A 23,119-nucleotide genomic window follows, 5' to 3' on the forward strand; every position below is an offset into this window, starting at 1 on the left:
TTCTGCTTCTCCACTTGCATAGCTGTGTTGGGGTTTTTATGGGTTTTGGGGTTTTTTTTGTGTGTGTTTTGTTTTTTTTTAAAAAGTCTCGCAATAATTATGATTAACAAAAAATTGCAGGTAACCTCTTATTCTGAGAGTTAATGTTGAACAGATGTTTCAGCACATCTAATTGTATTCAGTTTGCCTAATCTACCACAAAAGAAAACCAATTTTTGAAATGGATAACTGTAGCTAGAGCAGTGTAATTGGAGCATATCTGAAGCATATTACCTTTCCCAACAGTAACTTTATATGATATAGATATAAACCCACTTTTATAAACATACATTTTTGCATAATTTTTACAAAAAGATGAATGCAGGTACTGAAAAAGTTAGGTCTGTGTTTTTCATGAAAACGGTTAATTAAGCCTAAATTCGGAGACTTTGTACATACTTTCAAGAGGTACCTAGCATCCGCAAGGCAAACTGTGATCATGAAGAAGTAGGTACTTGGTGTTTCTGAAGACCAGATGTAACAATTCAAACTGGAATGTACAAAGTTAAAGGCTACCTTTTGAAAAATTAGACCTCACGCACCTTTGCTACATGAAGAAGGGACCATGAAAGATGTAAGAAATATAGTCCATTCCTCCTAATATCCCTGGCCAATCACCCTTGGCAGCAGATCATACACATCTGTTACTAACACCTCTTGGTGAAGAGGAGGAGATGAAAATAGGACTCAGCTACATATGTCCTTCTAGTACCAAAAGGGGATTCTTGCTTCCTCTCTACAAAAAAATCCCTTTGATTTTTAGGCAGTTACCTAATTATATTTCACTGTGCATATTAAGTTTTCTGATGTCTAGCTGTTTTATGTTCAGTCCAAAATCAAAAGAGGACACACTCAGAAATGCCCCTTTCCTTAGAAAACACCAAACCAAAAATTAAGACAAGGTTTATCATATGTAAAGATATCCCGTTTTACTTCAGTTGTTTCCTCAGTTCAACCAATGAGATCATGCACATAACTCCTAACTAGGTCACAAACTCTACCTTTCTAATATTTTATTCATGCACCTTGTAAAGTGATGCACATTTATGTCAAGTTCCAAAAGGAGCATCATGCTATGAGCAACAGCTCTTCAAGAATGCATCAATATTGTGTTAGCATTACTCTATTTTAGGGAGGGGGAAACAGATCCATTTTCTTGGTGGCCTTTTACAACAGGGTTACAGCACTGGTGGATAAGGGAAGAGCAACTGACATCATCTACCTGGACTTGTGCAAAGCATTTGACACTGTCCCACATGACATCCTTATCTCTAAATTGGAGAGATATGGATTTGACAGATGGACCACTCGGTGGATAAGGAATTGGCTGGATGGTCACACTCAAAGAGTTGTGGTCAATGGCTCGATGTCCCAATGGAGACCAGTGACGAGTGGCATTCCTCAGGGTCAGTATTGGGACCGGCGCTGTTTAACATCTGTGTTGGCGACATGGCCAGTGGGATTGAGTGTACCCTCAGCAAGTTTGCCGACAACACCAAGCTCCATGGTGCAGTTGACATGCTGGAGGGAAGGGATGCCATCCAGAGGGACCTTGGCAGGCTTGAGAGGTGGGCCTGTGTGAACCTCACGAAGTTCAACAAGGCCAAGGGCAAGGTCCTGCACATGGGTCGGGGCAATCCCAAGCACAAATACAGGCTGGGCGGAGAATGGATTGAGAGCAGCCCTGAGGAGAAGGACTTGGGGGTATTAGTTGACAAGAGGCTCAACATGACCCGGCAATGTGTGCTTGCAGCCCAGAAAGCCAACCGTATCCTGGGCTGCATCAAAAGAAGCGTGACCAGCAGGTCGAGGGAGGTGATTCTCCCGCTCTACTCCGCTCCTGTGAGACCTCACCTGGAGTACTGCATTCAGCTCTGGGGCCCCCAACATAAGAAGGACAGGGACCTGTTGGAGCGAGTCCAGAGGAGGGCCATGAAAATGCACAGAGAGCTGGACCACCTCTCCTATGAGGACAGGCTGAGAGAGTCGGGGTTGTTCAGCCTGGAGAAGAGAAGGCTCCGGGGACACCTTATAGCAGCCTTCCAGTACCTAAAGGGGCCTACAAGAAAGCTGGAGAGGGACTTTCTGCAAGGGCATGTAGTGATAGGACAAGGGGTAATGGGTTTAAACTGAAGGAGGGTAGATGTAGATTAGATGTAAAGAAGAAGTTCTTTACTGTGAGGGTGATGAGGCACTGGAACAGGTTGCCCAGAGAGGTTGTAGATGCCCCGTCCCTGGAAGCGTTCAAGGCCAGGTTGGATGGGGCTTTGAGCAACCTGGTCTAGTGGAAGGTGTCCCTGTCCACAGCAGGGTGTTGGAATTAGAGGATCTTTACGGTTTCTTTCAACCCAAACCATTATATGATTCTTCAGTCAGTGAGAAATAACAATATAAAATCAAGCTGTCAGTCTCTTGACATACTATTTGTTTTAACCTATAGTCAATAGTTCCTTGATGAGTCTTGTGGGTTTTCCCAGAGGAATTCTCAGAAATACCTGTAAAAAGAATATGTACTGTCCAAAGTCTAAATTAGCCACATAGAATTCATACATACATTAGACAACATTTAATGGTCAGCACATTAAAAAAAGAGTTGAAACCCACTGTTTCATATTATGTACTCTGAAAACCATAATGCTTTTAGAATATATACACAGAATAACTGCATGTGAATTTTCAGCTAGGAGAGAATGGGTATCTTAAAAAATTACATGAGAATTCATCAGGTGCTGTAGCTCTCAGGTCATTAACCAGGAAGTTTACCATAGGCCTTACCCTGTTTCTTAGGATCTTTACAAACTGATACCTTCTTTCATGCCAGTACTTGTAACATGTGATTCACTAAGATTCAAAAATTCTATCTTGAAATTTTCTTTTTTTCTCCCCTGGCTAGAAAATGTTGGATATCTGCACCACCACATTCAGCACTGGTGAGGAAGAGAAGGACCTTTGCAGAGGTTAAAAGCAGACTCCAGGCACTAAGCCAGTTTCCAACTGTGCTTTGCCCTGCTAAACTGTGTTTGGATTTGCTGCGAGAGTATACAGTATCTGTATAAAGGCTCTTGAAATACCAGGGGCAACCTAATCCAAAAAAAACCCCAAAAACGGAAGCAGCAGAAAACTGCTTAAGCACCATTTTCCACTTTAGTCACTAACATAATATGATTTACGCAAGGATCTTGGATCTGGAATCGCATCCACCTTTTGGGATTGGATGTTTGTGTTTGACTGCAGAATATTTAATTTTATACTAGACAACACGTTTTTAAGTTCTTCAAGAAAAAATGTCAGGATCAAGACTTGCTGGATGGGGATAGCTGTAAGAATGGATACCACCAGAGAAAGAAACACCTGAGCTAAGAAATAACAATTGTGTTTTTCTTTTCTATTACCATATATCGAATTGGGCCACATCATAGTGTATACAACTATCTGACAACTGTTTCTGGAGATGTTACACAAAAAGATAGAAGGAAGTGAGAGCTTGAGACCAGTTGAGACAAAAAAGGGAACCAGACTCTGGAATACAGCTGGGATGCAGCACAGAAAAAAAGAGAGCTCGTCCCATAGACCTGCTGCCTGGAGCGATGCTGGCTGCCTGGCGCCAGACCCATATCAACCCACCAGAGTGAGCTAGGGGGCTGAGGCACATGGCGCAGGAGGACTGTGTTTGCTCAGCCCTGAAAAAAAGAGGGTTACAGGGGGACCCACCCACTGTCTGCAAAAGACTCTCCTCAAAGGTGCACAGAGAGGGAGGGAAGGCATTGGCCAGAGCTGCAACATGGGGAATTCCAGCTCTATACAGGTAAAAATGTCTTTTTATTGTGAAGGAGGTCAAACACTGGAACAGGAGCCCAGAGGGTCTGTGGGACCTCCACCCTTGGAGATGGAGGTCAAAACTGTCCTGTGGATGGCCCTGAGCAACCTGATCCAATAGGATCTGGTTTGCGCTGCAGGATGGACCAGGTGACCTCTGGAGGACACCTCCAACCTACATGATTCTCTGATCTTACCTTGCTACCTGTTTCAGTGGTACCAAAAAACTGGTGTCTCTTTGCCTCACCCTATCCTCAACAGCAAGTGATCCAGACGTGAGAGACACAGTAATAAATATTACAATGTACATGTTAAAATTCATCACCATAGACATTCGTGTCTTTCTATCGCTCCTTTTTTCCATTCTTGAAAGACTGAGATATTTGCTTCTCAGTATGCACTGGGCATTTCCTCTGCTTTTCTGCTTTTTGCATCTCTCTGATTTAGTTGTCAACAGCACACAAAACAGGATGACTTGAGGAAATCAAGAAAATATGAGGCAGGACAAAGACTACCTAGAAAAAAAAATGCATGATCTCTCCTTTTTGGCAGTGAGCACCTGTAACATACTCAGCGAGGCAGTTAGTTAACAGGCAGTGCTGTGCAGGACTTCTTTGCATACTGCATTTAGGAATCAGTTCAAGAAAAGGCTGAAAAGAACAAGAGGCTGCTGATGCTGGTGTTTAACTGTCAGTAGAGGCTAAACAGGAGGCTAATGGGCTGTGCCATTCTGTGCAAGCCTGGCTGGCATGCCATAATACTGAATATGCTACAGGAGCCCCAGATATACTGTACTGGTGATACAGATATGGAGGGACACACAGGGACACGCACGGTATGTTGGGACAGAATTAAGTGGTGGGTATAACAAACACAGGTGTTTAGAAACTGTCTAATCAAAGGAGATTTTCTGATGCCACAAAACATATACTAGGCAGGGAAATTATTGAAGGTCCCATGTAAAGTTTTGTGGTACGTATCACATCAACTGGAGCAACCCTTTTGATAACAATGACATGATCTGCTCCTTGCAGCTCATGGAAGATCACATTTAGGCAGAACTGTGCAATGAGTTTGCCAAAAGAAAATAGAAGATACGCAAACAATCTTGATTTAAACTAACTGTTTGGCTCTCCCCAGTGTTTCTGCTCACAGTACAGGCAGGAACATACAAATATTTGTAGTGATATAACTCTGAGGCAGTATTCCTAGCAGACATTGAGCAACAGAGATCACCAAACTCATCTTTTCTGTTTAGTGGAAATAAATAATAGAACTATTAGAAACTGACAGAGAACAAACAAACTAAAGGAACTCAGCAAACCCACACAGAAACCGGCTAATTAAATAAACTCCCATTTTTCACAGCATGGATGCTTGGAATCTCAAGATTGTAAAACACGCAACTCTCTTCCCCCATGTCATTTTCCTTAAATCAGCTCTTTTTCTTCAGTATCCCAATCAAACACAAACTACATTTTAAAAACATCCATCTTGGAGATGAGCACAACTTAATAATGAAGCTACTGAAATCAAAGCACAACCCTCTGGTACTTTGTCACACGGCTCCTGAGAAACACTGCTGGCACAAGAGAGTCATTAAGGAAGCAAGTCCTCCTCAGTGGCTGCACATCTTAAAGATGTTCAGTGCAAGATCTCAGGGTCTGGATTCGCGGCTATCTTATCTGCTAATTACTAATGCAGATGAAGCGAACTTTGCAATGGTAATATCAATGTGCTCACCAATGAACCTCCAAACAGCTTTACGCTGCAGATGTTGTCAACATTGTACGTAAGCCATGGTACTACAAATGTGGTTTAAGGTTGGTGAGGTTTCCAACCAGTGCTTCTGCACCACCAACAATCTCTCCTTCAGTTCATTTTCTCATCACGTTGTCTATGCTGTCATCATCCAATGTGATAATTACAACAGTATACCAGGAATCCACCAAAAAGGAGTACTTAGGAGAGCGGAACTGGTTTAATATTTCCTGTGAAAGAATGTGTATGGCTCCCACCACTGCATCTTTGTTTACAGGTTCCAAGCATTATTACCAACTCTTTTGATAAGGGCGTTGTTATTGTTATGTTTACACAATAAAAGGTGATGCTAAGTATTAATAACATATATGTAATGTTTATTAATTTCATACTGACAACTTATTTGTATTTATAAGCTATACCTCAGTTACAAAGACAGCACAGCTGCCCTCCGCTAGTCACTGCAGCCACGTTTCTTTCATCCTACAATCTCTCCACCAAAGCTCACGGTAAAAAAAAGCATGACTAATGTAAAGTGTAAAATGCTTCACTTCTGAATCGCTGTTTTACAAGTTACGGGAATGCTATGGCATCCACAATGTACTAACTGCAAAGCACTAAACCTGTACTGAGTTCTCCTTCAGCAAACTGCACACCTGGTGGGGCCAAGCACCAGAGCAGCGGTAGGTAAGGGGCGGCCAGAAGCGACGTGTCCCCTTCCCAGCCGTTCCGGCTGTCCGAGATGCTGGTGGATGGCTCACCTGTTAGACGAAGGAGCTTAGGGTGGGACCACCCTGGGAAGGGGCTGCGTTACGACAGCTCTCAGCACAGCCGAACACTGGAGTGCTTGCTTTGCAAAGGCGCTCGCTGCTGTGACAAGTGCCGGTGCAGCTCCTGGAAAGCGGGAGCGGAGAGAGGCAGGGCAGCCCAGCCCAGCCGAAGCGGAGGGCACTGCTTGCACTGCAGGTCAGCTCCTGTTCCTCTGTCTGACAATGGCAAACCTCTTAGTCACTTCGCAGTTCTGGGAACAGAATATTGTCTTGCGAAATTACAACGCCGTTTTAATGCCACCATTATTAGCATTGTCTTCAGACAATAAAATGTTCTGTCACAGTTGCTGTGGGATGACAGCAATGAATACACACTGAGTCACCCCACATTAATTTAAACAGCAGAGCTGTGTGAACACATGTTCTGTAGTTAAATCCACACACACACTCAAAAGCAAAAATAAGCAGATCTCCAAGAAAGAACTCACTTTCTACACAATGCAAAAGCAACCCTCTCTGCTGTGCTTCTACAACCTCAACAAACATGTGGCAAAGGGCTTAGTAAGACTACTCCTATTTTCTGATCTGGTAGTGGCCAAGTACACAAAGCCACCCCCAAAGGTTTATGTCATTAAAAATGTATGTGCCTAAACCTGGCTTTATTTGGTGACCTCCACAACACAAGCAGAGACGGTACCCGCAAGCAGGCACTTAGCGTCACGATGTTGACACAGAGAAGTTTCGGGTTCCCCTCCTCTCCCTTCAAATCTGAACAGCACCTCTCAAGAAGCAAAATCACTCAGATGTTTTCTCACTATACGTAATAACATACCCCCCAGCTACGTTCAATCCCATTCAGAGCAGGAGATATCCAGATTGCAAGTTGGAGCACGGGGAGGGTCTACTGCCCAGACATCCACTCTTACCACAGGACTTGCTGTGCTGCCAATTCACCACGCACTGCTGATACCAATGCACATTAAAAACAAACAACTGCTCTGTGTTCAAACCTGTCCGTGTTTCTGCCCCTTAACTAAACCGTCACTAGGAACAGAAATTGCATAAAGTACAGCTTCTGTACTTTGAAATAAAACTACAGAAAGTGCAGAGGGTTAAAATGAGCATGCGGTTTTTTGTATTACACCTGTGAAACTGTCCTCCGCAGTCTTCCTCACACCAAAGCTGCACAGCTGCCTGAAGGCACATTATTTTACACTTCCTAAAACAAAACCTCCTATGTCTAATGCTTCTAACATGCAACCAGATATACTCCAACCAGGTATCATCATTATGAAAGGATTTTGCTGTCATGCACGCTCCCAATATTGAGCACTTGAACAACTGTCCTGCCTTATAGAGCATGACTTCGGTACAACATGGATGCAAAGCACATAAATTGAGGCCAATAGAGCATTCATACCAAACTTAAGATACCTTAATTCCCTTCCTCTAGGAGAAGCCCTTACTTCTTGGGAGAACTCTTCCTCTCCAGTAATTCCTCATGGACAAGAGCTAGGGAAACAAGTTCCCAGCTGCCTGGTAGTTTTAAGCTCAAGTTCAACAACATGAGTAAACAATACAGCATGCAAAAGTGTTCAAGTGTAGATCTGGCTATAGTAAAATAATACTAATAAAAAGCCTTGGTTTTTTCCCATAGAGGATATCTGAAGGGGACCAAGTTTCACAGGCAAATCCCTCCCTCTCTTGAAAAAAACGTGTCTAATGGAAAGAAAAGCAATTTTCTTGCCTAACTGTGAGGACAGTCGTGGACCATAGCTTCTTCAATATCCAGAAAGTAGGCAATACCTAAAAATCTGAAAAAAACCCCACTTTTTCCCCGCTATTTGAACCCTTACACAAGTTTCTGCAATTGCCTACACAGAACAACATTAGACAATCAGCCAGCCCATCTTAAACCACGCTTAAGGCCACACAGGAGCCTGACAGAAGGAGCTGGCAGTTGGTCACCTCGCCAGGGACCAAGGTGACAGGACATGCTATCCTTAGGAGCTGCTTTTATCCTACGGTAATTTCCCCTTCTTCTCCTGGCAGGTCTCTTGTGCACCTGTGCAAGGCAAGTCCACTTATCTCTGCTGGCCCAAATAAGCACAGCACAGTGTCCCTCCCAGTGGCTGAGTTACATACAAACTCAAAACAAGCGTGCTGTTGTCCAAAACATACGTTGTGTGCTACAGGTTGACTGCCGGGGCTCCCTTGGGTCTGGACGGTGTGGTGTATGTGGCGGGCAGAGACAACAGCTTCCCCAGTTCTCTATTCTTCGCCCAACAGCAACCAAATGCCATGCAATGTGCCCTGTGCGTGGAAACGGCCAGAAGCAGCAATGTCAGAGATGCTCAGGAAACCACGACCTGATAAAGAAGGATAGCATGCTACCATCACCAACCCCTGACCCTCTGAAAGCTTCTTATACCTCGCTAAGGAAACTAATGTGACTTCAAGCCCACAGAAACAGGGGGAGGAGTATGGCGGAGAGAAATTTGTAGGTCTTTGCTCCAGGGTCCCTCCTGCCCTTATGTTTATCACTCTCAAACCTATTTCCTCCCCTCAGAGGAGGCCACCGAAAGCCCGGCTGGCAGGTCACGGGTGGGCTGGCTGTCACCCTCGCACGTGATATCCCGCCCTTTTTGGATTAAACAACGGAGCCAGAAACAACTACTCTAGTAGCGAACATAACTAGTGTAAATTACAAAGCAGCATGAGGATTGAGGGCAATTTTAACACAGTATTCCTGAGTCAAACTTTTCATTGATCTCACATCACCACCACAAAGTGAAGGGAGCGAAGTTTCTGAGAAGGTTGTGACAGCAGCCCTGCATAGCCTTGCGTCAAGATCACATCACAATGGCAAAGCACAGCACGTTGACCAGTGGCTAACTTGTCGTATTACTCACTGCTGCTTATGTGGAATCAAGACGTAAGTTTTTAATCATACTTCCTAACTGTTTGCATTTTCATTTTATGTTGCCAAGCAGGTGAATCCTTCAAACGATGCTACGCAAAAACTACGTAAAACCTCAACATTTCAGGTCAGACCATTTCCTTTCCTGCTTAATCCCAGACTTTTCAAACAAGGAGAGACATGCAGTGCAGAGCGGCAGTCTTCCAGAAAAGCTAACTTTCTGGGACTTACAGCTTATCCTTTGTAGCTCACAGGGAGGCTTGTGCTCTAACCATGTGAAAACGTTATCAGTTATTATTACACTATGTTTCATGCTAAATATTTATGCCCTTTTCTCCAGTGCCAAAAGCTCATGTTGAAACTTTAAAGTTTACTGTGCAGACATGAGTTTTGTATTTCTGAGTTCTTTTTTTTTTTTTCCCTTTTCTTTTTCCCCCTCCTCCCTCAGACACAAATGTAAGCTTTAAGATTTATTCAAAAATTCAAGAACAATGAAATTTTGGTGAAAAAAACATCTAAGATGACAAAATGCCCTGAGCATTAAATGATATTAAAACCACCGATTTTTTTTATTTCACACATTCAATCCTAGAGTGGTTTTTAGTAGCCTACAGAACATTAAAGCCTTATAAAGTCAGATTTACAACAGAACTTGAAACAGCCCCATCTATAGCCTATGAAGTGCTGTTATAATACAAACTTTAAAAGTGTCAAACTTCAGTGAATTATGAAACTCAGCACTTCCCCTCTTTTCTAGCTGTAGTCTTATATGGAAAGCAGTTATCAGAAAAACTGCCTAGCCTTGTGCTGTAAAGATTTTATTATTTATTTATTTATCTTACAGCTGTTATGAAATTAAAAGTGACAAACCATGCACTAAATCACTGATTTGTGAACCTTTTTTAAAGCTTGAATATCATTATGAGTTCTAGATTAAAATACGTGGATAAAAGCAAAAGGCATAAGACAAACCAGGAATGAGTAGGTACATCAAAACCCCAGGTTTGTAAGTTTCATATTATAAAACATATGCGAGGCAAAAGACAACAAGAAAAATCTGTCAAAAACCACAAATTTGGGCAGTAATGATATGAAACTTAAAATGAACAACAGTGTATGTTTTTTTTTTTATTCCTTCTTCTTAGTTTCTCTTAGATTTCTGTATTTGCTACAGAACTTTGGGCATGGTCTTCGGGTAAATCTGTTAATTTTCTTCTCAGTAGATCAAAATAAAATTTAACAAGCATGAATTTATATATACACCTGTTTTCCACAGTGCACAAAGGTGAACAACTACTGGTATTTCTGAAGAAGTTCATGTCAGTAAACATGCAAGACCTAAATACATATGTGCTTTTCTCTTTAAGTATATAGAAGCACAATAACTTGGGGGAAAAAAAAAACCCACAAAACTGCTAAATAAATATGTACTACATTTTCATAGTGAAGCACCAAATTACATCAATGTAGCACGTGAGGCCTTTTTCACGTGAGGCCATGCATGCACTGGAGGATAAATATATACCAGGCTGTTAGTGAAAATTCCTGTAAAAGTTTGTGATCTTTTTTTACAGTATCTTACTAATCCTTATAAAACAGCTTTGCTTCCCTCCTCCCCCCACTTGGGTTCATTTATCTTCTTTCATTCATTATCACTAGCCACAGCAGAAAATGAGTAACTGAAATGCTAAATGTTGTCATTAATTTCAGTATTGCATGAGAAAATTTAAAACTTGAAAAGGGATCATTGGAAATAGAAACTTTTTTTACATTACACATATATATTTGTGTGTGTTTATAGTATTTTATTGATATATTTTACCCTGAAGTCCAGAAAAATCACTGCTTTCCTCCCCAGCATACTTTCCAGTTCCTGCAAAGGAGGATGAAGATCCTCAGTAAAATGTCATTGTTTATAATGCAAAATACTTTATAAAGAGCAAACAGAATTTACTTCATGGCAGGGGGAGATAAGACTAAGTGACAAACGTCAGAAATACTGCCAGAGATAGAGAGCAAAACCATTCATTAAAGAAGTTACTTAGCTCCTAGATTAAGATACCAAAGAATAAAAATAACAGAGGATCAACATCCCCACAGACTACTAGGATTTGGAGAGAGCAACAAAACAGTTCTAGACCAACTAAAACTATAGGATATCAAATCTAGCCATCAAATTTTGTGAGAACTTGCAATTTTTCCTCTGTGATGCAAATAAAATCTCCTTTCCCCCCAAAAACCTTCTCTTTCAAGACCTTTTCTGGATCAGCTCCAAGGAAAGGGAGAAGCGCAGATGAGCTAGAACAAATAACCCAACTTATTAAACCCACTGCATGACTGGATGCATACAGAAATGAAATCTCCTATTCCCAAGCAGATAGACTAGATATGTCAGTATGTTTTTGCCATCTCTCATATGAAAATAGGTGTCAGCAAACCCCAGTATAAATTCTTGCAAGCCTCTGCAGGAATGCTGCTGTTTACCTCTGGACTGTTCCACCAGCACAACCACCCAGAAACTTCCCATAATCAAGGAAAAGAAGGGGCGGGGAACCCACCCCAAAACCTCACTTCTGTTGTGTCCAAAACCCTTACCAAAACAACCAAAACAATTTTTCTTGTTGGTTAGACAGACCTTGCAAAAAATATTCCTGGATCATCACCACTGACCCAGGGTTTGTCCCTTGTCCAAGAGGGAATGACAGGATCCCTTCCCTGGGGTACTGGTGCCATCATGGGGGGTCAGGAAAGAAAAAGTCAGGAGCATTTTGCGGCCTGGAAGTAAACCAAAACATATCTGCTTTTAACAGCAAAAGCAAAACGAGGCATGCTTCTACAAGCTGCATCTTACTAGTCCTCAGGAAAACCTCCCTGGCTTTTTCTGTTCTGTATTGCTTTGTGAGCAGGCATCACGATCGGCATGTGTGGGGGCTGTTGCCAAGTGCTCCTAAAACTCGCACTCCTACACCTCGGATGTGTGTGCCCATGCTCACGCACGCATAAAAGACAGTGGCAAACTGTGGCAGCCATGACCTGGAGGAAGCACCGAGCACAGTCGGCCACCCACTGTTCCAATTTATGCAGACTGCAAAGATGCTCTCCAGCATCAGTGTGGGCAACAGCAAAACACACAATAAAAAAGGAGCTTTTTCAAAAACAGAAAAAAAAAAAAAAAAAAAAAATTAGAGATGTTTTGCCTTCAGGCAGCTCTTGGTTTCTCCTCCCACCCAAAGAAGCTAGTGTGTTGGTTTTGTAACCTATTATTATTGTCCACATACACAAATTTAGCGATTTCATGCCTGTTCTAGAAAATGAACAAATTGAACCACTGAAACACACCCCAGCTCATGACCAAAATGCAAGCTCTTCTGCTTCGATCAAGCTTCTCAAGTACAAATTCTCTTTTTCTGCATTTCTTTCTCTTGCTTTCTCTATTTCTCTCCATTTTGTCCCAGACTTCCAAACTCCAAATTTTAGTGGAGTAAACTGGCAGAGATCTTGCTCCTCAATAAAAGCACTTCTTGGTGTGCAACTGCAGCAGACAGGCTGCAGCCTGAGGATGCTGGATCAGCCATGGAGTATGGAGCATTTCAAATTTAGGTCACCCATGCCACTCCGATCCCAGAGAACGTCGATGGTGTGTTTTTCCACACTTGGCTGTTTTCCTGCTGACCTGCATCTCAAACGAGATGACACTCCCAATGCAATTGAAAGAACAAAGTCAGCACAGGAGTTATTTAATGCTAAAGATGGCAGGAAAGGGCCAAAGTGATAAAGAAGAAGAATTAACTTTCCCAAAGTTTGCCACTGGAGGCTGAAGGCACAAACACTAAAACTGCATGAACACGCATCCTTTGGCCATGTTCGCTGCCTGCACGACCAGGACACGAAGGGGGAACCGATGGCAGGCAGAAATTGTCACCATGTGAGGAAAAGCGGAGCTGAGCCAGCAGCACACACGATAAGAGTTATCTCTGCTGGAGGCTGCTCGCTGCCATGCCGGCAGCTCGGCTCAGAGCTGACCGTACGCTGGGGGGGGGGCCGGCGCCGAGGCCAGACCTCACTGACGATACGACACTTTGGGCGCTGAGGCTGTCCAACTGGCAGCCTACCCACCTTTCTGCAAACAAGCCAACCCAGCCATATTTGAGAGAGTAAAACTCCTTGAGGAAGCAACTGCTTGCCACAGGAAGGTAAGAAACATAGCCAGGTCCCATGCTAGTGGAAGGTGAAAGGGGAAAGCCCCAACTTTCTTCCTTTGGGGCTCTGCTATTCCCCAGAGGGATGGAGGGGGAGCTCCCCGGCACCCAGCCTCCCGCGGCAGCTGAAACCGTCCCAGAAGAACATGGCAGGGCAAGCTCCGACGGCTCCTCTGCACCCGCACCTACTCAAACTGCTTTCTAGTTTTTCAACTCAACATTTGGTTTTTTTCTCCTGTTGTTTTTTTTAAAGGAAAAAAAAAAAAAAAAAAGGATTATACACTTAGCGCAACACAGCAACTAGCATGTTTTTACGGAAGAATGGTTCCTACACAACCGCGGTGTTCAACTACATGTGAATCCAGATGGGAAAAGCTTAATGTATAGCGATACAAGGTATTTTAGCTCACCCCGTAATTCTTATCCTACTGGTTCAAAGCTGTGTCGCTCCCCCGTGGGCACCCCTGAGCACAGGCAGTGCAGGCAATCCAAGGGAAGATGACTTGTGAGGATTTTTGCCCACTGGCTATAGGCTTAGCCAAAGATTAACAGAGGGATCACCAGGGAAGCTACACCTACTGAATATTCACTAGCAACTAAAGTAGCCAAGCTTGTCATCAGGCATTGCAAATGATTCACAAAGGAGAAAAACAATTTGGATGGGTCACAGCACAAGAAGAAACTTTGCTTTAAGGAGTACTGGATAAATCCCCAGGTTAGTAGATGTTTTACCTGGAGGATGATCAGAAATAGTGAGGCCAGCAGGAGCAGGGAAGCGATCGTCCCCCTGTACTGGGCACTGGTGAGGCCGCACCTCCAGTACTGTGTTCAGTTTTGGGCCCCTCACTGCAGGAAAGACATTGAGGTGCTGGAGCACATCCAACGAAGAGCAACAAAGCTGATGAAGGGTCTAGAGCACAAGTCTAATGAGGAGCTGCTGAGGGAACTGGGGTTGTTTAGCCTGGAGAAAAGGAGGCTGAGGGGAGACCTTATCACTCTCTACAGCTACCTGAAAGGAGGTTGGAGGGAGGTGGGTACTGGTCTCTTCTATCAAGTAACAAGAGATAGGACAAGAGGAAATGGCCTCAAGCTGTGGCAGGGGAGGTTTAGACTGGATATTAGGAAAAATTTCTTCACTGAAAGGGTTGTCAGGCATTGGAACAGGCTGCCCAGGGAAGTGGTGGAGTCCCTGGGGGTATTTTGCGGTGCTTCAGGACATGGTTTAGTGGTAGACTTGGCAGTGTTAGGTTAACAGTTGGACTCGATGATCTTAAAGGTCCTTTCCAACCTAAATGATTCCATGATTTTCAATTTTAGAAAAGAGAGTAAGGAGATGTATCAGAATAGATCCATCCAACTCGCGGGGGGGGGAAAATCACTTTATGTAAATTGAGAGAGGTTATGTGAAAGAGCTGAGAATTAAATTATAAATGGGAGAAAAACCAGTATCATCTCTATATCGTGACAACAGAAAACAGATCTGTCATAATAAGTAGAGTTCATATAGTATAATTTAGTTAATAGGTTTTTAGAGAAACAGCAAAGTTCATTCATGGGATACAATTTTTTTTTCTGATGAGAGATTTGCAGGAGAATCAGAGAGACAGGCAGTCTTATTATAACTTTCACACATATAAAAAGCTAATAAGCAATTAGGAATTACAGGCGTTAGGAAAAAGAGCTGATCCCTTCTCCAGTCCATTACCCTGCCAACTGAAGATTATTCTCTACCATCTCTTAGCTAATTGCTTGTTAGATCTAGTACTAGAGACCACAAGAGCTAGAGCCTTTTCCCAATTTCTGTAGCAGACCATTCCCTGGGTATGCATCTAGGAAGGGAGTATTAAAGAAATTTTGTTTATATTTTCTTTGTTAATCCCTGATTCTTGTTACATCACCTATGCTGAAAATTTCTTTTGTACTTCAATTTTATTTTGCCTTCAATTTTATTTCTTGCATTTGTGATTTTCTTTCCTGAAATCCTTCAAATATTGATGATCTCCTCCAAAGGATAAAGCATCTGCAACTGACTGCCTATTCGAGGTGTCCACATAAGAGAAACATAGAGCTTGCTGCAATGCCACCCAACATCAACAGGGATCCTCCACCAACTTCAGTGGGGTCAGGATCAGACCTTCAGAGCTGCTACTCCCCCCCCTGCAGTATGCCCAGTTGGGCATCTTCATAGGGCCAATACCTGTAAGGCTCCCTCCCATGATATTTCAGACCCTTGCTAGTATTATTCCCAAGTTTTTTATGTCATTACCCTTTTTGAAGTCTCTCCATAACATGCAATAGTTTTATTTGGGATTAACTTTTGTAAAGTTAATTACAGTTTTGCATTTTGTTTTATGTTCCTGACCTCTTTAGATTCTTTTGAACTTTAAATATTTGTCCAGACTTGTATCTTCAGCTCTTCCTAATTTGAATGTGGTTTGTACAGCATCTGAATCCCCTTCATACCATCAGTGTAGTTTAGAAAGGACAAAACTAAAGTCTTTTGGAGAGACGAAGCAGGATACAGCTTTTAAAAAAAGATGCAACAGTTAAATCCTGTTTTATCACGCTACCCATTAGATTACTTTTGCTGAAGCAATTTTGACATAAAGTCCTAAGTTACTGGCACAAATGAAATATAACCTATTCTGAAGAAAAAAAATCCCAACAACCCAAGATTAAAGTTATATAAGCTTAGACTGACTTCTTTAATAAAGCAATGGGAAGCAGCAAACTGAGGAGACTATATCACTAACAGACCCATGGATCAGAGATTATATTGCTATATTGGAGACAAATAGACACTACAGGAGATGCTAACCTACCGGGAATGCTAAACAACATTGCTGCTTAAAAAGTAAGAAGTAGCAGAAAATAATTCTTTATAGAGTTACACGTAGGTTATCTTTAGCACCTGAGGAGTTATTTTTTTTAATTTGCTAGTCTAAGAACAACAGTGCCTCTGCACGAAATATGCAGGAACCTGGGGAAGAAAAAGAAACAATTTGCACTGAAAACTTGAGTTTGGAAATAAAAGACGGTTTCCAATAATTTTTCTGCAGTAGACAATGATACGAGACAAAGGTGACGTATGTACCATATGGTATGTTAATTCCAGTCATGACAACAGCTCTGTTCTCCATCTATTCCTCTGCTAGACTGTGAGAAAACATGCAACTTGTGTCACTGACACCAAAGACAAAACGCAGCCTCATCAGGCATGGCAAATATTAACGTGTAGGTAAATAAAAGCTTAGGACACTGGGAACAAAAATTGTGAATTAGCAGCCCTGCAAGCCATCTCTCTCCCAACAACGAGCATCACTGGGTAGATAAAGTACCACAGTAACTTCTTAGGTGTTCAGGGAAGCTCGGATAAACCAGACACAAATACACACTGGAGCAAGAAGGATGCAAGCTGCCTTTGCAGAAAAACATATAACAAAAAAATTATCCAAATAATCTGCTTGGAAAAGGAGCCTGGGTCACTTTTCTATGAACCCAGCCAATCTGTACTGCACTAGCACATAAAACCAAACCTTAAGTGCCAAAGAGGATGCTGGCACGGGGGCTGTGGGTAATGGCACCCCACCTCTGTGGGAAGGGACAGCCCCAAAACCCCAGTGGTGATGTACCCGAATCTTCCTTCCAGGTGAAGGGATGGGGAGAGGACAGGGCCGAGCTACCTGTACTGGCAGTTCACAAACCGGCACACAAACAGCCTGTGTCAGGAAGCCGTGAGCAAGCATTTGGATTTGGCGTGTGGAAAGAAACAAACCAGCCTCTGCTTCCACATTCTGCACCGCAGCATGGCAGCGGGTGGTTGCTTCTGTTGGAGGCAGATCTCAGCTTTGTCTTTATGCATTAGTCTCCTCAGCTGGCGAGCAGGCAAAAGCTATACTTAAAGAGGGGAAAAAACCCCCAACCAAACCCACAACACACAAACAAAAGAAAAAAGGACACCCCCCCTCAACACCCCAGCCCTAAAATCAATTAGATGATGGGTACCTGCTCCCAGAATCACCCTAATGCTATTTCAAGCTTGGAAAACCTTGGGATACCCATCATCTAGCAACCACAGACGAGAAAATTCTCTCAGACATCCAAAAAATACATTTAGTAGCAAAGGGAGGTGGAACTGGGGAAACTAAACAGGATGCTCAGGCAGGACACAAGTTCTTCAACTAAATCACTGTTGTCAGAATACATTCTAGGTAGGTAAATCCAGATAGACTTACAATTTTTTTTTTATCTCTAGATAATTCCCAAATGCCATTGCTGCTGTTATCGAGTTATAAGGAGCGAAGCATGTGGGAATATGAAATTGTCCTTGCTAGGTAATGTAATTCAAACTCTAAATATTTATTTACTTTTGCAGGAAGAAGGGAGCAGTGGGCAGCTGAAACACAGCTGGGATGGCTCAGCAGCACATACCACTGTGCGCTCCTCCGCGCCGTGGCGTCCGGCTGGGATGGCGTGCTGTAGGGGAAGGGGGAGCACAGCCAAGCTGGAAAACTCCGCAGCTGCGGTCTCAGCGGCTGAGGCTCGCTCTTGCATGGAAACTTGGCCTTTACAACATGGTCCGTGTTTCACCCATACTGATGAGGCTCCTTCCCTGTCCCCACCAGTGCTCCCCTCTGTGCTACCTCCAGCATCAAAGTGCCCCTGGAAGGGGCCCATGGGTGTGCACCCCAACCTCACCTCAAGATCTGGTCTGGAGCCCACCCCAGTCTGAGACCAGCTTCCTTAGGTACTGTTCCAGCACTGATCCATTACCTCTCTGACCTAAAATGAGGCCATTTTGGCCCAGCAGCACATCACCATGATGCTGTAGATCGAGTGGCTGGGCAGGGTCAGGCTGCTGAGAGAAGAGGCACAGTGACGAGGACGGGTCGCTGCAGGCACCCTCTGCACTTGAATAGGGCTGCAGGGAGCCGTACTCCAGCAGGAACAGGGCTTTGCCCGCCTCTCTCATGGCAGCAAGACCTTTCTCTCTCCTCCAAAACATCCCTCAGGTTACACTGGTGCAACTGCTCGTAGGGGTGCAGCAAAATCAGGATAGAGAATTGATCCGGGATAAAAATAATGTCCTCCCCCCAAACGGATGGGAGGAGGACAAGGAAGAGAAGCACCATTTATAGCCTGGTTCAATTCTGGGTGCATTGAATTGTGAGAAACGTGGATGCTTTCCTGTAGGTTTGTTCAGTTTTTCTTTAAAAATCTTAACGTTAACTATTTTATTTAATGCAAGTATCTGCATCTGACATACCCTGCTTACAGTGCTGGCTACTCCTTATAAATTCATACCTGCACAGCAGTAACGGTTATGGGAAAGTTTGAAATCCTGGCACGAACACAGCATTGCGTTTTTTTTTGGTTTGGGCTTTTTTCCCCTCAACCTGCAGAGGAGCACTGCACACAGGCACACTCGCTGCATGTTCAGATGAGAAGATACAGCAGCCTTCAGACAGGGGCTGCAGTTGTTCTGCTTCAGAGTCAACGCTATCTAAGGCTGGTATGGTACACGAAACGTCTCCGAGCTCTGGGTAGTAGTACAGAGACACATGAGAATATGATTGTTTCAGCTGCATTCTGCTTGCAGGTTTAACAGTAATCCTCACCCCCAGAAGAGCTGGAAATGCCTTTTTTCTTTTTTAAATAAAAGCTTAGAATCTAGAACAGCCTAGATTTTGGCCAAGCTGGTGTCATGATCTAATCCTAGCTATTGATTTCCAGATCTGTCAATTTAGTACCACTTAAAAAATAAGATTAAAATCTACCTCCGCCCCCAAGAAAGGATTTAAGAAATTATCATGAAACAAGAAGCATACCAAGTCACTACAATGCAGATTTGGTTAAATATACTTCTGCAAAGCAGGTTACTCTTCAGTCAACTCTGTTTTAACTATATTTCTTAATATTCCAATTTTTTTGTCACTTCTTTTCTGGCAAAAGTCTTCTTTAGTTAGACTGCAGAATCAATTCAACTGAGATCTAATAAATACTGCTTATTTCCCATGCTAAGATTGGCTTTGCTTAACATAACTGAGTTGGGTAAAGAAGTGACAAATGCAGTTGTGTGTACATATATTGATATGCAACAGAAAAGCATGTGGTATTTTCTACTGCGAGTGAAGAAAAATCACACTGCAAGCCAAAAATCCCCCATGATGAGATCTGGTGAAAAGGCCGTAACTTACCAGCACCCGAGGCACGCACATGCCTTGCTAGTCCCGCACAACCACAGTTCTCACCAACCTCAGCAAGAAATAAGAGCTCACAGCAGCCTTAGAGGGTGTTACAAGAACAGGTTCAAGGAGCTGAGCCTACAATTTACTCCACTGTATAGGAAGATACCCACGACAGGGAGTATAACTGCTGATTTTGTTTGTGGGTTTTTTTTATGGCAAGATAATGGAAATGATAGATGCAGTAAGAAACAGTGACATTGACACATCTCACAGAAAGAGGCATTTGCATCCCCAGTGAATATTTCGTCCTCCCATTGCTAGTAATTTTTTTTTGTTTGTTTATTAATTGAGAGTAAGTATAATACTAGTTATTTTGATAGGGCATTTGAATCACTAGCTTTTTTTTTTTCTCCCCAAATACGCAGGGCAAAAAATGGTAGTAAAACTCCCCAATATAAGTGCAGCTGATATAAATCAATACCGTTGGAAAAAGTCTGTGATCACATGCAAATAAGATGATGCAGAACCTGTTAATATCCTGGACTCTGAGTGTGATATACAGTCCACATATCAGATGCAGGAAGCATGCTAATAACAGCTCCCTGTAGCTGGGGGGCTAAGCAGTTGCACCTACCATGGCTTTCACAATGGGACCCCAAAGGTCCAATTCCAAGAAGGAAATAAAATAAATTAGTAAGGAAAACAGTACAACCATTAAGATATATGAATATTAATTTGTTTCTGGTCACAGATCTTTTTTATAATAGAACCAATGTGAATCCTAATAGAAACTGGGGGGGGGGGGGGGGGGGAAGTCCATATGTATCTACAGGGCTCATCTTAAACATTTAGCAGTTACTTTGACAATAAGTCTTTTCATGTTTTGGTATACTAGTGCAATGTTAGTGTTCTCAAAACTAGCCTGAAGGGTTTCTAAATTAGTAAGTCAATGTTACCATGGTAACATAATGTACTACCAAAATGGACCACTTTTTATACATCCACTATAATCAAGTTAGTGACCAAGCAAGTTATAAAAATTCTTGGTTTTTCAGTTTTGGGGGTTTGGGTTTTTATTGGGTTTTTTTGTTTGTGTTTGGTTTTTTTTAACTATTCCCACAGCTTTTTTTTAAATTATTATTACGATACACACAGAATTTGTTTTGTTTATCATGCAGGAATAGATCCTGTGTAAGCAGAAAAAGAATCACCACCACCAGCAACAAAAATGCAGTTCTTAGGACTTGCTAAGGGTCTCTCTAGCTTCAGTTCCCAGGCATACAAGGTTTTAACATCCCATCTCTGGTTTTACTTTTGCAGACTGCTTGCAAGCAGAAGACACTCTTTCCTTGTCACAATACTATTTAAAACACAGTGACACCTCACTCTCAGAGCTTCTTACACACCAGGATGCTGCCCATCATGCTGTCTCAGATATCCTGGGGCACGTTTAATGGCACTAGATGCCCTAAAAGTCAACCTGCCATCCTTGATCAGACAGTCTTCAAACAGAGAATATTCAAGTTAAGAACATTCTCATATAAAGTTCAATGTTCAAAAGACATCATCTTCACGGTCATCACATCCACACAGACCAGAGTATCTGTCCTACATTCCCACAAACTTGATAAAAATATGAGTTTCTTTGTATCTTAAAAAAAAAAAAAAAAAAAAAAAAAAAATCATCACACTGAGAACAAATGCTCTCAGCACAGCCAACCCTCACCACCCAACCACACCATGCAGTGCCTTCACACAAGGGCTACCACAGGATCCCATGGGGACAAGGAGCTCTATCCATCCCAGCAAGCTCTCATACATTGGTCTTTACTGAAATGGCATCAAGTATTTGAATTAAAACCTTGAAGACTTGTATTTGGATATTTTCTATTAAAAGATAGCATCTCATTGTATATAAATAGTTTTTGTCATAAGCCTGCTGTAACAACCTCCTTGGGGTATTCCTGTGGTCTTACCGTTCATAAAAATCTTTGGAAAAATACTGAGATTATAAGAACTTTTTCTGACTCTTGCTGTGTTAAAATAAAAGAGAAAAGTCATTGGCTTATGGTTGAGTCAATAAGAGCAAAATGTATCGGTTTATAATATCGCTTGCCAATAGCACTAACATTCTAAGTTGATCGCTGAGTTCAATGATTTGTGAAACTAGAGGGTTTTTATTATGAAAATTAATAGGAATTTTTACTTGCTTTTATTAGTGGGAGAATGTGTCAAATATTCAGCTTCTCCATTTTTGACCTGGCTGACTAGTTTTTATTCTTTTAGATGATGCTATCATCTATAGTTAAGAGGTAATGCCAAAGCATTTTTGATTAATTTGCTGAAACAACTGGCTATAATTTATGTTCCTTTCAGAAAGCTGGAGGGAAAGGAGGAAACAGCATCTAAATACACTATGCAAATCCCTCCAAAGAGACTTATACGAGCACAGGATTGCTCCTTGCCTTCCTTTGCCACACAAAGCAGCAGGAAGTGAGCCAGGAACCTGGGATCCCTGTCCCCCTCGACCCCCAGCTTTCTAGAAATCACATCCAGAAGATATAAAGAAGAAGCTGCTCTCCTGTTCAAAGGATCTTCCACCTGGGAAAATATATCAGTCAAAATATACTCTATATATATGTGTGTGTGTATATATATATACACATATATATATATACACACACACATATATATAGAGTATATTTTGACTGATATATATATATGTGCAGTGCCATATATATGTGTACATCCTCTCTCTCTGTCTGTATGTATGTATACATACATACAGCTTGTGATTTCTCATGTGGATGCACTTACTTAGGTATAAGTGACTTTCTGCTGTATGAGTGGAGTTTGGGGGAAGAGTACATGACATTCTTTTCAAGAAACACATATGCATGAACAGGCCACCAAAGTGAAATTACACATAAAGCTCCAATCTAGCACTGAACATCTTCAGCCTGCTTGACTTCCTGACTTTAAATGGTTGGTCTAGCATACTTGTACAGTCTGCAATACACTGCAATGATATGTGTGTGTAGCTTTCTCTCCTGCTGATTACCATTTATAGGCTGTAACTAAAAAAAAAAGGTGGCTCAGGGATTTTTTCACATACAGCACTGAACACGTACCTGAGCAAAAAAAGCTAAAACCCCCACAAATTTATGTGTTCACTAAAAAGTAAAAAACCCCCTGTATCTGAGTGCTCCAAATGTCACAAGAAAACTGTACGTTCAAAGGCATTAGCAAATGTACATTCCCCTATTATGTTATAAAAGATGCAGTGTGAAAAATCCTTTAGGATAATCTCCTCTGAATCATTAATTCTCTTCCATGCACATGAGAAAAAAACCCCACCAGATCTTTTTATGTAGATTGTCACAAAAATCACAGCCCAGGGTACTTCCGACTAAACTTTGAAGTCTC

General features: G+C 42.2%; 1 protein-coding gene across 6 annotated transcripts in view; it reads right to left on the reverse strand.

Annotated features, from left to right (window-relative positions):
• Positions 1-23,119, reverse strand: part of FAM110B (family with sequence similarity 110 member B) — a 116,203-nt gene that overhangs the window by 23,102 nt on the left and 69,982 nt on the right. The window contains exon 1 of one of the 6 annotated variants that reach the window (XM_030012645.2): positions 8,532-8,554. The exons of the other annotated variants lie outside the window; for them this stretch is intronic. The gene's annotated coding sequence lies outside the window, so the exon portion shown is untranslated. Of the gene's footprint in view, positions 1-8,531; positions 8,555-23,119 lie in introns of those variants that run through there. 6 annotated transcript variants of the gene reach the window in all.

Source organism: Aquila chrysaetos, chromosome 4 (genome assembly GCF_900496995.4).
Source record: "Aquila chrysaetos chrysaetos chromosome 4, bAquChr1.4, whole genome shotgun sequence".
Lineage (NCBI taxonomy): Eukaryota > Metazoa > Chordata > Aves > Accipitriformes > Accipitridae > Aquila > Aquila chrysaetos.